Source organism: Armigeres subalbatus, chromosome 3 (assembly GCF_024139115.2).
Source record: "Armigeres subalbatus isolate Guangzhou_Male chromosome 3, GZ_Asu_2, whole genome shotgun sequence".
Taxonomy (NCBI): domain Eukaryota; kingdom Metazoa; phylum Arthropoda; class Insecta; order Diptera; family Culicidae; genus Armigeres; species Armigeres subalbatus.
This window is the reverse complement of record NC_085141.1, coordinates 1590059-1604308: the sequence shown is the minus strand read 5'-3', so window position 1 is coordinate 1604308 and position 14250 is coordinate 1590059. Positions and strand designations below refer to the sequence as shown.

General features: G+C 36.7%; 1 long non-coding RNA gene across 1 annotated transcript; it reads left to right on the top strand.

The window, feature by feature from the left end:
• The first annotated feature begins 3750 nt into the window (after window positions 1-3750).
• LOC134219957 (uncharacterized) lies at window positions 3751-4748 on the top strand. Its single transcript, XR_009981725.1, has 3 exons — window positions 3751-4007; window positions 4080-4324; window positions 4387-4748. It is a non-coding gene; the product is annotated as an uncharacterized LOC134219957 (long non-coding RNA).
• Window positions 4749-14250: the final 9502 nt, after the last annotated feature.

Here is a 14250-nt window from a genome sequence, read left to right as displayed (position 1 = left end):
ATATTTATTTACATCAATGTTCGTTTTCTGTGTGTAGCACATGTCAGACCTCAAATCCGCCTCAAATGCATCAACCGTTTAAACCGGTGTCTACCTCAAATTTTAGACGAGTAGACCGTTTGAACCGATAGGGATATGACAGGAGTGGTCTCTTAGATATTACCTCGATATCTTCTAGACTCGAATACCACGGGTCTTCTAGACTTCTCCTAGACATGGGCAGGAACTAATAACTAATAAATTATTAGTTCCTGGACATGGGTACCATGTTGCTTCTTCTTTTTCTTTTCTTTGTTGATATTTACATAAAATTTCATGAAACACAGCTTTTTTTAGGAAGATATAAAACATCTCTTTATTTTTGTAAAGGTGAAAATTATAACAAAAATATAAATTGGGGAAAACTAGAAATACTACAATAAGAGATCGGCGAAGACGCCATCTTGTTTCCAATCGAACCGTCAAAAGCGGTTCCAATTCGACTTGTTTACTTTTTGCTTCCATAAGAAGCAAGCAAAAAGTTCAAGTGATGCCGGTATTATTTTCACTATTTCATGCATTTTCATACGTTGCCATTTCGACAGTTTTTCACTCCGCCGGTCTCTGGTTATAGGGTGGCTAGGGTAAACTAACTACGGTACATAGTGGGTAATCGGATACGAAAAATAACTGGACATGTGCATCAATACACGGAATGTCCATTTTCTAGTAATGGGCTATCACGCAGGGCACAGTCAACCCGGTCCTTATCGTCGGAGAATCGGTTTCTTTTTCTCAACGGCTGACTTGGTGTACCCCACGGTATACGATGTACCCATAGAACAATCAAAGTGATACCGCCTGAGTCAGCTGAGGAGGCCTTGGATGATGAGTCTTGTTATCCCGCCGATGTGGTGCTCTCCATTGCATTGTTGCTTGGGTCACGATCCTTCCTACGAGTGTTCGCATCGGTGTTGATGGCTGGTATTTTTCTCCCGAGGTTGCGGCAGAATATTCAGACGTAGCGTGTCTAAAATATGAACGCTTAGGCTTTGGTCAGATTCGCGATTTAAACTATACCAATGGGGTAACATGCCGACGATTTTAAGCCGATGTCCACTGCACTGTCGCTTAGTCACAATCATTTCCGCCCACGAATCTGCGCATCTGTTTTCACGGGTGGTATTTTCCGCTCGAATTTTACGGCAAGTTGCCGTGAACGGATGGGAGGGGTACAATGTACGGTGCGCGTGCGATGCGAATGATAAAAGTTAAAAAGATGGCGCGGCGCGTAGTATTTAAACCGTTTCGACGAGTGCACCGGTAGATACACTCACAATTGAAAATAGCCGAAAGTACTACAGTGAACGTTCGCTAATCGGGGTTTTTCTAGTTGGGGCGCTTTTTAGTTGGGGGTTCGCTAATTGGGGCGAAACCCAATTAAAAAGCAGCTAAACGTCAGAATGTGATGTCAAAAAAGCGTTGACGTTTTGTTTCCGTGTTTGGCGGGATCGATATTTTCTGGCGCGTAAAATTTTTCTTTGTTCAATGCAAAAAGTAAACAACATTGACGCTTGTCAAAGCGCCCCAATTAGCGAACGGCATTCACTAGTTGGGGTGAGGTCGTGCCACAATTAGCGAACGATCACTGTATTATACGGGCCCAAGTCTTTTCGAGGTAGATTCCTGTTCGCTTTCAGATATTCTTCCATGCGGGGATGGAGACTTCAAGCGCAACACGAAAAAAATCCTAGTGTCGTGTCCCGGTTATTAGTTCCTGGTTCGGCTTCGGGGTAAAATTTTAACCACGATGGGAAAATAACCATCAAATTGTCAAATTTTAACTAAAAGTTAAACGAATCGCTGGAATGGTTCACAGCCTAAGTAATCTTATTATGTTTACAAAATTATGATTATTATTATGCCCAGGGGAGCTCAACAGCGCTCTCTTCTCTTAAGGAGATGAACCAGCCTAAAGGCCAGTATCGACTTGAAAAGTAGAGAGGTTACGGAATTTTGTTCAATATTACCAAGCGGAATTTTGACAACTAATCTGCATGGAGCAAAATGTCACTTGTACTTACGGAATAATCGAGCAGAATATTTTTCCGAAAGTAAAGTGACAGCTCCCATTACTTTGCGTGGGAACCTTACAAATTCCAATTTTATTTTTTGTTCTTGTCAGGTGGATACTGTTGAAAGAATTTTGTTTCGATTCTTTACTTTTCCGATTCAGTAAACGGAATTTAACATGTGATTGAGATAGAAAAAGAAATTTCTTTTGAACACGATACCAACCTTAAGGCTGAAAAAAGCTCTACACTGACAAAAATCCAATCATATCCATTATGTGTGGCACACATAAATTTTGACTATAGCATTTCCCACATAACGGCTGTGTGAATTCGCATACACGGTTGTTTGTGAAAACCCATTGATGTGTAAAAAATCAACCATTTTCAAATAGCATAGCTATCTGTCATAAAATGGGGGAATTTCACAATCATGCGATGGGTAAAAAAATACCCATTAGAGGAAACCCTTATATTAATAAAACGGTTATATTTTTACACATTAATGGGTGAAAAAATAGTTTGACAACGAAGCGTATCCAGTACACCGTTGGTGTAAAAAGCAGCTTGTTTCTGCTTTAAACTTTAATAAAACTTAAAAATATCTGCATCGGGACACTCTCGCAACAACACATGTAAGGCCAATGATATTTCTTGTAGATAAGTATTGTAATACGTCTAAATTATCCTTCCAGATCGGAAAATGGAGGAACTAAAAACGCAGAGTCATACGTAAAGCTGAACGGTAAGCATTTTTATCCCCAATTGATTTCTCTAATCTAAATAATGTAAAAGGTAATCCTTTTCCAGTTGATGGCTAATGTGCGTTTACGGAGAAAACACTTCTGGCGATTTGTAACAGCAAACTCAACCTCAATACAAGCCGCAAGGATGATCTTGTGGTTGCTTTTCATCCTCTATGTGGAAGTTCGGGTGGAGGATGAGGTGCAAGAACCTCAATTCTAGAGTGCTTTGAGAATAGGTCGTATGTGCAAAAGAGAGCCTCTCTTCGGTTCCATTCTCTTTCGATTATTACAAAGCTATGCACAATTTTACGTTGGATTTTTTGGCAGATATCTAAAGACAATAGCTTTGTCTAGCGTGCTAAAGTGAAAATGTTGCAGAAAATGCTAAACTTGCCGATCTATTAGCGAAAGAGAGCGTGATCAAAGAGAATCTCTCGTTTGCACATACGACCTATTCTCAAAGCAATCTAGAATTCTCGCTTAACTTTTCAAAAGGTCCTAAGTAACATTTTTTCATGAATTAATTTGAATAGCGCAATCAACAGACCAATATGAAAGCTTTTGATTGCAGTACTCAAATTAATTCATGAAAAAAATGTTACTTAGGACCTTTTGAAAAGTTAAGCGAGAATTGATATTTCAATTGATTTGTTGTTTCCTTAACCATATTAGAAATGAATAAAAACAAGCAAGTTTTTTTTATTTTTTCCAACTTATGATTAATGATTATGAGTACCATAAATTTACTATTTATCAAAAATGCTAAATTATCTGAGCTCGAAAATGGGTATTTTTCACCCATTTTGTGAGATCTTTGCTTTCCCTCAATGGGTAAATAAATACCCATTTTGTGACATAAACTGATTTTACCCATTAATGGGTAAATCGGGTTTACCCATTAATGGCGGTAAGCTCCAACGAGGATAATACGCCAATCAAGTATTATCCTCGATTTTCATAAGCACCAAGCGGCATTATCCTCGATTTTCATCCTGGTATTAACTTTAATACGCCGATTTTGGCGTATTAAGATAATCCGAGATTTTTTAAATGTACGCAGCCAAAACCATACTTGCTCTCACGCACACCTGCAAAGGTAAATAACGACAGCTGCATGTTTACTTTTTGCGCTCTGCTTCGAATCCAAGTTTTTCGTTCTGATGCAAAAGTCTTAAAATAAAAAGTATTTTGTCGATCCTTAAAATAACGCGTAAGTACCTACAAAATATATAAGCCAACGAAAGTCGTTATCTTCTAATGTTAATCCGTCATTCCCTTGCAGTTTGTTTTGCAACGACGCTCCGATGGAACAACTGAAGATGTTGGAAGCAGGTTGGAAGTAGTGCTGTTGCCAACGATCACGTTAGTTTTTGATTCGCTATTCGTCGGATCGCTAAACCATTTTATTAAAACTTTGTGGTCTCTAGAACCGATATTGATCGACCTGGCGCACCGGCGCTAAGTGCTCGAAATCAGGCGAAAAAATTGGTTCCGGATAAAAAGATACCATCGTTATCAATCATATCCGTAAGTAACCAGTGAAAATGTCGATTCCTTCTATTCATTAGAAACTGATTTTTTCCTTGCAGTTTATCGATAAAATCGGATGGGAAAGGTGTGTCTAATTATGCATCTATTTCAATCAAAATTCAGGTGGCATTAGTGGCTGCCCGGATAAAAAATATGATTAGAATATTATAAATTTTACTGTTACATCACCATGTAAAACATAGAAATTACCATTGAATGTAATGGAATTTTAACAACTAAATCACATCAGAGACAATTGTTTTCCACGATTAAATGAATGGTAAATGGGACTTTTACAATAAAAAATGGGGGTTGTTATGTATCTTTACAATAAAAAAATCGAAAAATTTTCATACAAAATTCAGAGCAAAACAATTGATTTAACGGTTCTTCAATGGGATGATTTCGAAGGCCAAAACAATAGAAAACAATGTGTTTCAAATGTTTTTTCTCAATTTTTTTTATTGTTTTACAGTAGAAATACAATGGGATTTTAAATAAATTTCAATTCAATCTCGACTTCAATATTACAATAAAAATACAATTCAATTTAATGATGTACAATTTATTCTATTGGTACTATTTCAATTTAGTTTTAAATTTTATTTGTAATCAGTAAATTTAAATTTTGTTTCATTTTTAATATATTTTTAAGATAATTCTACTTCAGTTTTAATTAAATTCAGTTCAGCTTTAATTTAATTTCAATTTGATTTTAGTTCAATTTGTGTTCGAATTAAAATTAAAATTATTAGTGGTATTGTTAAGTGCGTTAACTGCTATTCAGACCGGGATTCATAAACGTAGATTTCAGTCGCCATGATGCAACCAGCTATACTCACTGAAGCCGCTGTAACTAATGCTGCTCGCATTTTTTCCTGTGGAAGACGTAAATTATAAGATCATGTCAGGTTTCTTACAAAAAGTATAAGCCGAGAAGAAAAACAAAAGTTACCTGTTTAATTTTTTATTGTATCCCGTTGGTGATATAGCTCGATGATAGTCGCCGAACGATATTGAATCTTCAGTGATGGTGGCACACAGAGCGAAAAAAAGTTGTGTTTTTAACATTTTCTATATCTTATTTTAAAAGTTGAGAAAATTTGGTATTTTTGAGTGCTAAAATATTTAATTCAAATGTAAAATGCGTGATTTGACAGTTTTTTTCTCAGGTTGAAATTGTTATTTTAACAGTGAGAGCACTCATAACAACACTTGTAAAATATTCGAAATAACTTTTATACATCGTGTTTCTGGCAACATTGTCAACGAAAAATAATTCAACTGGCAGCATGTAACGATCTGTCAAAACTGAAAATAAAAACTGCAATCATATTCTTATTTCAAAAGTTTGTGCTAGAGGACAAGTAAGTTTTTATTTGTTGTTGAGATTTTTCATTGAATTTTAATGGGGACCTATACTTTTTTTTCAGAAGACAGCATAAAGGTGGCAGTCTGCTGACCATGGACAGAAAACTCATAAGAAGCATGAGTCTGGAGAAAGTTTTTCCTGAGATGGATTGGCATATGGGAGTTTGGAGTACAGTAGTCAGCAGGTCAAAATACCGAAGAAGCTGCCTGTGCTTGGTCGAAGCAGATGCACCGATTGTCGATTGCTAGCGTCAACTGCAAAACTTGCTCAAAGTGCTAACCTGTCCGCTCACTGTCATTATCAGTCAAATTTATAATCCCGTGCGTTGGACGTCTTTTACATGTTGAATCGATACCGAAGGTAATAAAATTTCGAATATTAATATACAGCGAGCTTTAGTATCTTTTCCTTAACAGAAACAACATCGCTGAACTGTTTCGCACTGGTGTGTGGTGGTGCCTTCTGGAGTCGGGAAAATGACTTCCAATATCGAAGGCACATTCTTGTTGTATTGCTGCGACATTCGGAAAAACTACTCAAGAACATCAACACAGCGGGCAGATATGGAGAGATGCGTGCCGGCTTGTTCAGATTCATCGAACGCATGAAAAATAAATACAAGTATAGAAAATAAAATGGAAACAAAATAATAATCATGTTGTCGGGTTTCTTCAACTATTAATTAAATAACACTGACAAACAACAAATCAATTTTATAATTTCACTTTTTATTATTTTTCTTTTCATTTTTTTTCATTTTTTTCGTCACCTCACTTTAACATCCGTTTTCAGCAACATTCGTCACAAAACTGATTATCCTCGAACTGAGAGAAGCCCTACAGCGGATTACTCTCTCCGCTCTCCGCTCGAATAGAATTATTTGCTGTCCAAGGGGATCTTCATATCTCGCGTTCACGGCAGATGAAAGTTTGTTTTCTTTCACTCTAATAATTTGTCGTACAAACTTCAAAGTATGAAATACTAGAATACGTGTATGACACGATTGTTTTAAACTAATATTATCTTGAACAGAAGCGGATACCAAATGATATTGTACTATTTCCTACATCCTTCTTCTCCTCTACTCTTGATCAATTGTAACATTTTGAATCGAATAATATTTAAATTTATTATAAAAGTAAAAAAAAAAACATTAATCAGTTCAAAAACTTCATAAAGAGTAAAATATCAATAGACAATGAATTATTATATATTTAATCCTATTTGAATACATATTTGAGATGGCTGATTTAATATGATGTTCTGAAAAGAGAAAATGGTTAATAACGTATCAAAACTGCAATTATGTGAAACGAGACTTACCATGACCATGAATTAAAAGTGAAATAGAATAATTGAAATTAAGCACAATCTTTGAAACTATGATACTGATACACGTTACTTACAGTTTCTATTAGTAATTCAGGCTTCACACGTTTGAAATGTCTACCGATTCGAAAATAACACCAATATCTTCATATATCCTCAAGTATCACGTAGAGCTCACCAGGCTCTAGAACAGGCTCAGACCAGGCTCTAGAACAGGCTCAGACCAGGCTCAGCTCATCTCAGTTTACATTTTCTAACACTAATACACGGCAACAACTGATCTTGTTCTTGCAGTCATGGGTAGAGCTTACCAGGCTCTAGAAAATCAATCTTGCATCAAAACCAGAAAAATTACAACAGCATTCTCAGTCCATCTCAGTTTACACTTTCTAACTCTAATACATGGCAACAGCTGATCTTGTTCATGCAGTCATGGGTAGAGCTTACCAGGCTCTCAAAAATCAATCTTGCATCAAAACCAGAAAAAAAATCCAATAATATTCTCAGTTTATCTCAATTTACTAATTTACAATTTCTAACACTAATACATGGCAACCGCTGATCTTGTTCATGCATTCATGGGTAGAGCATACCAGGCTCTCAAAAATCAATCTTGCATCAAAACCAGAAAAATTACAACAGCATTCTCGATTCATCTCAGCTTACACTTTCTAACTCTAATACATGGCAACAGCTGATCTTGTTCATGCAGTCATGGGTAGAGCTTACCAGGCTCTAGAAAATCAATCTTGCATCAAAACCAGAAAAAAATCCAATAATATTCTCAGTTCATCTCAGTTTACACTTTCTAACACTAATAAAAGGCACCAGCTGATCTTGTTCATGCAGTCATGGGTAGAACTTACCAGGCTCTAGAAAATCAATCTTGCATCAAAACCAGAAAAAAATCCAATAATATTCTCAGTTTATCTCAATTTACACTTTCTAACACTAATACATGGCAACCGCTGATCTTGTTCATGCATTCATGGGTAGAGCATACCAGGCTCTCAAAAATCAATCTTGCATCAAAACCAGAAAAATTACAACAGCATTCTCGATTCATCTCAGTTTACACTTTCTAACTCTAATACATGGCAACAGCTGATCTTGTTCATGCAGTCATGGGTAGAACTTACCAGGCTCTAGAAAATCAATCTTGCATCAAAACCAGAAAAAATCCAATAATATTCTCAGTTCATCTCAGTTTACACTTTCTAACACTAATACATGACAACAGCTGATCTTGTTCATGCAGTCATGGGTAGAACTTACCAGGCTCTAGAAAATCAATCTTGCATCAAAACCAGAAAAATTCCAATAATATTCTCAGTTCATCTCAGTTTACACTTTCTAACACTAATACATGGCAACAGCTGATCTTGTTCATGCAGTCATGGGTAGAGCATACCAGGCTCTAAAAAATCAATCTTGCATCAAAACCATAAAAATTCCAACAGCATTCTCGATTCATCTCAGCTTACACTTTCTAACACTAATACATGGCAACAGCTGATCTTGTTCATGCAGTCATGGGTAGAACTTACCAGGCTCTAGAAAATCAATCTTGCATCAAAACCAGAAAAAAATCCAATAATATTCTCAGTTCATCTCAGTTTACACTTTCTGACACTAATAAAAGGCACCAGCTGATCTTGTTCATGCAGTCATGGGTAGAACTTACCAGGCTCTAGAAAATCAATCTTGCATCAAAACCAGAAAAATCCAACAATATTCTCAGTTCATCTCAGCTTACACTTTCTAACACTAATAAAAGGCACCAGCTGATCTTGTTCATGCAGTCATGGGCAGAACTTACCAGGCTCTAGAAAATCAATCTTGCATCGAAACCAGAAAAATTCCAATAATATTCTCAGTTCATCTCAGCTTACACTTTCTAACACTAATAAAAGGCACCAGCTGATCTTGTTCATGCAGTCATGGGTAGAACTTACCAGGCTCTAGAAAATCAATCTTGCATCAAAACCAGAAAAAATCCAACAGCATTCTCGATTCTTCTCAGCTTACACTTTCTAACACTAATACACGCATCAGCTAATCTTTGTCATGCAGTCATCGTCAGAGCTTATCAATCGGATATTAAATTTGCTTCTATAGGATCCACCCGGATCAAACGTCATCTCAGAGACGCACCAATCCACTCGGAGTTTGGATTTTTCCATGTGATCCACCCGGATCAAACGTCCACTGAGACGCACCAACCCACTCGGAGATTGGATTTCTTCATACCATTTACACTTATCAAACGTTGCTAAATACAATTATTATTCACAATCAGGAAAATTCCAATAATATTCTCAGTTCATCTCAGTTTACACTTTCTAACACTAATAAAAGGCACCAGCTGATCTTGTTCATGCAGTCATGGGTAGAACTTACCAGGCTCTAGAAAATCAATCTTGCAGCAAAACCAGAAAAATTCCAATAATATTCTCAGTTCATCTCAGTTTACACTTTCTGACACTAACAAAAGGCACCAGCTGATCTTGTTCATGCAGTCATGGGTAGAACTTACCAGGCTCTAGAAAATCAATCTTGCATCAAAACCCGAAAAAAATCCAATAATATTCTCAGTTTACACTTTCTAACTCTAATACATGGCAACAGCTGATCTTGTTCATGCAGTCATGGGTAGAGCTTACCAGGCTCTAGAAAATCAATCTTGCATCGAAACCAGAAAAATTCCAATAATATTCTCAGTTCATCTCAGTTTACACTTTCTGACACTAATAAAAGGCACCAGCTGATCTTGTTCATGCAGTCATGGGTAGAACTTACCAGGCTCTAGAAAATCAATCTTGCATCAAAACCAGAAAATTTCCAACAGCATTCTCGATTCATCTCAGCTTACACCTTCTAACACTAATACACGCATCAGCTAATCTTTGTCATGCAGTCAGAGCTTATCAATCGGATATTAAATTTGCTTCTATAGGATCCACTCGGATCAAACGTCATCTCAGAGACGCACCAATCCACTCGGAGATTGGATTTTTCCATGAGTTCCACCCGGATCAAACGTCCACACAGAGACGCACCAACCCAGAAAAATTCCAATAATATTCTTAGTTTATTTAAATTTACACTTTCTAACACTAATACATGGCAACAGCTGATCTTGTCCATGCACTCATGGGTAGAGCTTACCAGGCTCTAGAAAATCAATCTTGCATCAAAACCAGAAAAATTCCAATAATATTCTCAGTTCATCTCAGTTTACACTTTCTAACACTAATAAAAGGCACCAGCTGATCTTGTTCATGCAGTCATGGGTAGAACTTACCAGGCTCTAGAAAATCAATCTTGCAGCAAAACCAGAAAAATTCCAATAATATTCTCAGTTCATCTCAGTTTACACTTTCTGACACTAATAAAAGGCACCAGCTGATCTTGTTCATGCAGTCATGGAAAGAGCTTACCAGGCTCTAGAAAATCAATCTTGCATCAAAACCAGAAAAATTCCAACAACTCTACTCAGTTCATCTCAGTTTACACTTTCTAACACTAATAAAAGGCACCAGCTGATCTTGTTCATGCAATCATGGGTAGAACTTACCAGGCTCTAGAAAATCAATATTGCAGCAAAACCAGAAAAATTCCAATAATATTCTCAGTTCATCTCAGTTTACACTTTCTGACACTAATAAAAGGCACCAGCTGATCTTGTTCATGCAGTCATGGGTAGAACTTACCAGGCTCTAGAAAATCAATCTTGCATCAAAACCAGAAAATTTCCAACAGTATTCTCGATTCATCTTAGCTTACACTTTCTAACAGTAATACATGGCAACAGCTGATCTTGTTCATGCAGTAATGGGTAGAGCATACCAGGCTCTAAAAAATCAATCTTGCATCAAAACCAGAAAAATTCCAACAGCATTCTCGATTCATCTCAGCTTACACCTTCTAACACTAATACACGCATCAGCTAATCTTTGTCATGCAGTCATCGTCAGAGCTTATCAATCGGATATTAAATTTGCTTCTATAGGATCCACCGGGATCAACCGTCCTCTCAGAGACGCACCAACCCACTCGGAGATTGGATTTCTTCATACCATTCACACTTATCAAACGTTGCTAAATACAATTATTATTCACAATCAGGAAAATTCCAATAATATTCTCAGTTTATCTCAGTTTACACTTTCTAACTCTAATACAAAGCAACAGCTGATCTTGTTCATGCAGTCATGGGTAGAGCTTACCAGGCTCTAGAAAATCAATCTTGCATCAAAACCAGAAAAATTCCAATAACTCTACTCAGTTCATCTCAGTTTACACTTTCGAACACTAATAAAAGGCACCAGCTGATCTTGTTCATGTAATCATGGGTAGAACTTACCAGGCTCTAGAAAATCAATCTTGCATCAAAACCAGAAAAATTCCAATAATATTCTCAGTTCATCACAGCTTACACTTTCTAACACTAATACACGCATCAGCTAATCTTTGTCATGCAGTCATCGTTAGAGCTTATCAATCGGATATTAAATTTGTTTCTATTGGATCCACCCGGATCAAACGTCCTCTCAGAGACGCACCAACCCACTCGGAGATTGGATTTTTCATGTGATCCACCCGGATCAAACGTCCACACAGAGACGCACCAACCCACTCGGAGATTGGATTTCTTTATACCATTCACACTTATCAAACGTTGCTAAATACAATTATTATTCACAATCAGGAAAATTCCATTAATATTCTCAGTTTATCTCAGTTTACACTTTCTAACACTAATAAAAGGCACCAGCTGATCTTGTTCATGCAGTCATGGGTAGAACTTACCAGGCTCTAGAAAATCAATCTTGCATCAAAACCAGAAAATTCCAATAATATTCTCAGTTCATCTCAGTTTACACTTTCTAACACTAATACATGGCAACAGCTGATCTTGTTCATGCAATCATGGGTAGAACTTACCAGGCTCTAGAAAATCAATCTTGCATCAAAACCAGAAAAATTCCAATAATATTCTCAGTTCATCTCAGTTTACACTTTCTAACACTAATAAAAGGCACCAGCTGATCTTGTTCATGCAGTCATGGGTAGAACTTACCAGGCTCTAGAAAATCAATCTTGCATCAAAACCAGAAAAATTCCAATAATATTCTCAGTTCATCTCAGTTTACACTTTCTAACACTAATACATGGCAACAGCTGATCTTGTTCATGCAATCATGGGTAGAACTTACCAGGCTCTAGAAAATCAATCTTGCATCAAAACCAGAAAAATTCCAATAATATTCTCAGTTCATCTCAGTTTACACTTTCTAACACTAATAAAAGGCACCAGCTGATCTTGTTCATGCAGTCATGGGTAGAACTTACCAGGCTCTAGAAAATCAATCTTGCATCAAAACCAGAAAAATTCCAATAATATTCTCAGTTCATCTCAGTTTACACTTTCTAACACTAATACATGGCAACAGCTGATCTTGTTCATGCAATCATGGGTAGAACTTACCAGGCTCTAGAAAATCAATCTTGCACCAAAACCAGAAAAATTCCAATAATATTCTCAGTTCATCTCAGTTTACACTTTCTAACACTAATAAAAGGCACCAGCTGATCTTGTTCATGCAGTCATGGGTAGAGCTTACCAGGCTCTAGAAAATCAATCTTGCATCAAAACCAGAACAATTCCAATAATATTCTCAGTTCATCTCAGTTTACACTTTCTAACACTAATACATGGCAACAGCTGATCTTGTTCATGCAATCATGGGTAGAACTTACCAGGCTCTAGAAAATCAATCTTGCATCAAAACCAGAAAAAAATCCAATAATATTCTCAGTTCATCTCAGTTTACACTTTCTAACACTAATACATGGCAACAGCTGATCTTGTTCATGCAGTCATGGGTAGAGCTTATCAGGCTCTAGAAAATGAATCTTGCATCAAAACCAGAAAAATTCCAATAATATTCTCAGTTCATCTAAGTTTACACTTTCTAACACTAATAAAAGGCACCAGCTGATCTTGTTCATACAGTCATGGGTAGAGCTTACCAGGCTCTAGAAAATCAATCTTGCATCAAAACCAGAACAATTCCAATAATATTCTCAGTTCATCTCAGTTTACACTTTCTAACACTAATACATGGCAACAGCTGATCTTGTTCATGCAGTCATGGGTAGAGCTTACCAGGCTCTAGAAAATCAATCTTGCATCAAAACCAGAAAAATTCCAATAACTCTACTCAGTTCATCTCAGTTTACACTTTCCAACACTAATAAAAGGCACCAGCTGATCTTGTTCATGCAATCATGGGTAGAACTTACCAGGCTCTAGAAAATCAATCTTGCATCAAAACCAGAAAAATTCCAACAATATTCTCAGTTCATCTCAGTTTACACTTTCTAACACTTATACATGGCAATAGCTGATCTTGTTCATGCAGTCATGGGTAGAGCTTACCAGGCTCTAGAAAATCAATCTTGCATCAAAACCAGAAAAATTCCAATAATATTCTCAGTTCATCACAGCTTACACTTTCTAACACTAATACACGCATCAGCTAATCTTTGTCATGCAGTCATCGTTAGAGCTTATCAATCGGATATTAAATTTGCTTCTATAGGATCCACCGGATCAAACGTCCTCTCAGAGACGCACCAATCCACTCGGAGATTGGATTTTCATGTGATCCACCGGATCAAACGTACCCACAGAGACGCATCAACCCACTCTAAGATTGGATTTCTTCATACCATTCACACTTATCAAACGTTGCTAAATACAATTATTATTCACAATCAGGAAAATTCCATTAATATTCTCAGTTTATCTCAGTTTACACTTTCTAACACTAATAAAAGGCACCAGCTGATCTTGTTCATGCAGTCATGGGTAGAACTTACCAGGCTCTAGAAAATCAATCTTGCATCAAAACCAGAAAAATTCCAATAATATTCTCAGTTCATCTCAGTTTACACTTTCTAACACTAATACATGGCAACAGCTGATCTTGCTCATGCAATCATGGGTAGAACTTACCAGGCTCTAGAAAATGAATCTTGCATCAAAACCAGAAAAATTCCAATAATATTCTCAGTTCATCTCAGTTTACACTTTCTAACACTAATAAAAGGCACCAGCTGATCTTGTTCATGCAGTCATGGGTAGAACTTACCAGGCTCTAGAAAATCAATCTTGCATCAAAACCAGAAAAATTCCAATAATATTCTCAGTTCA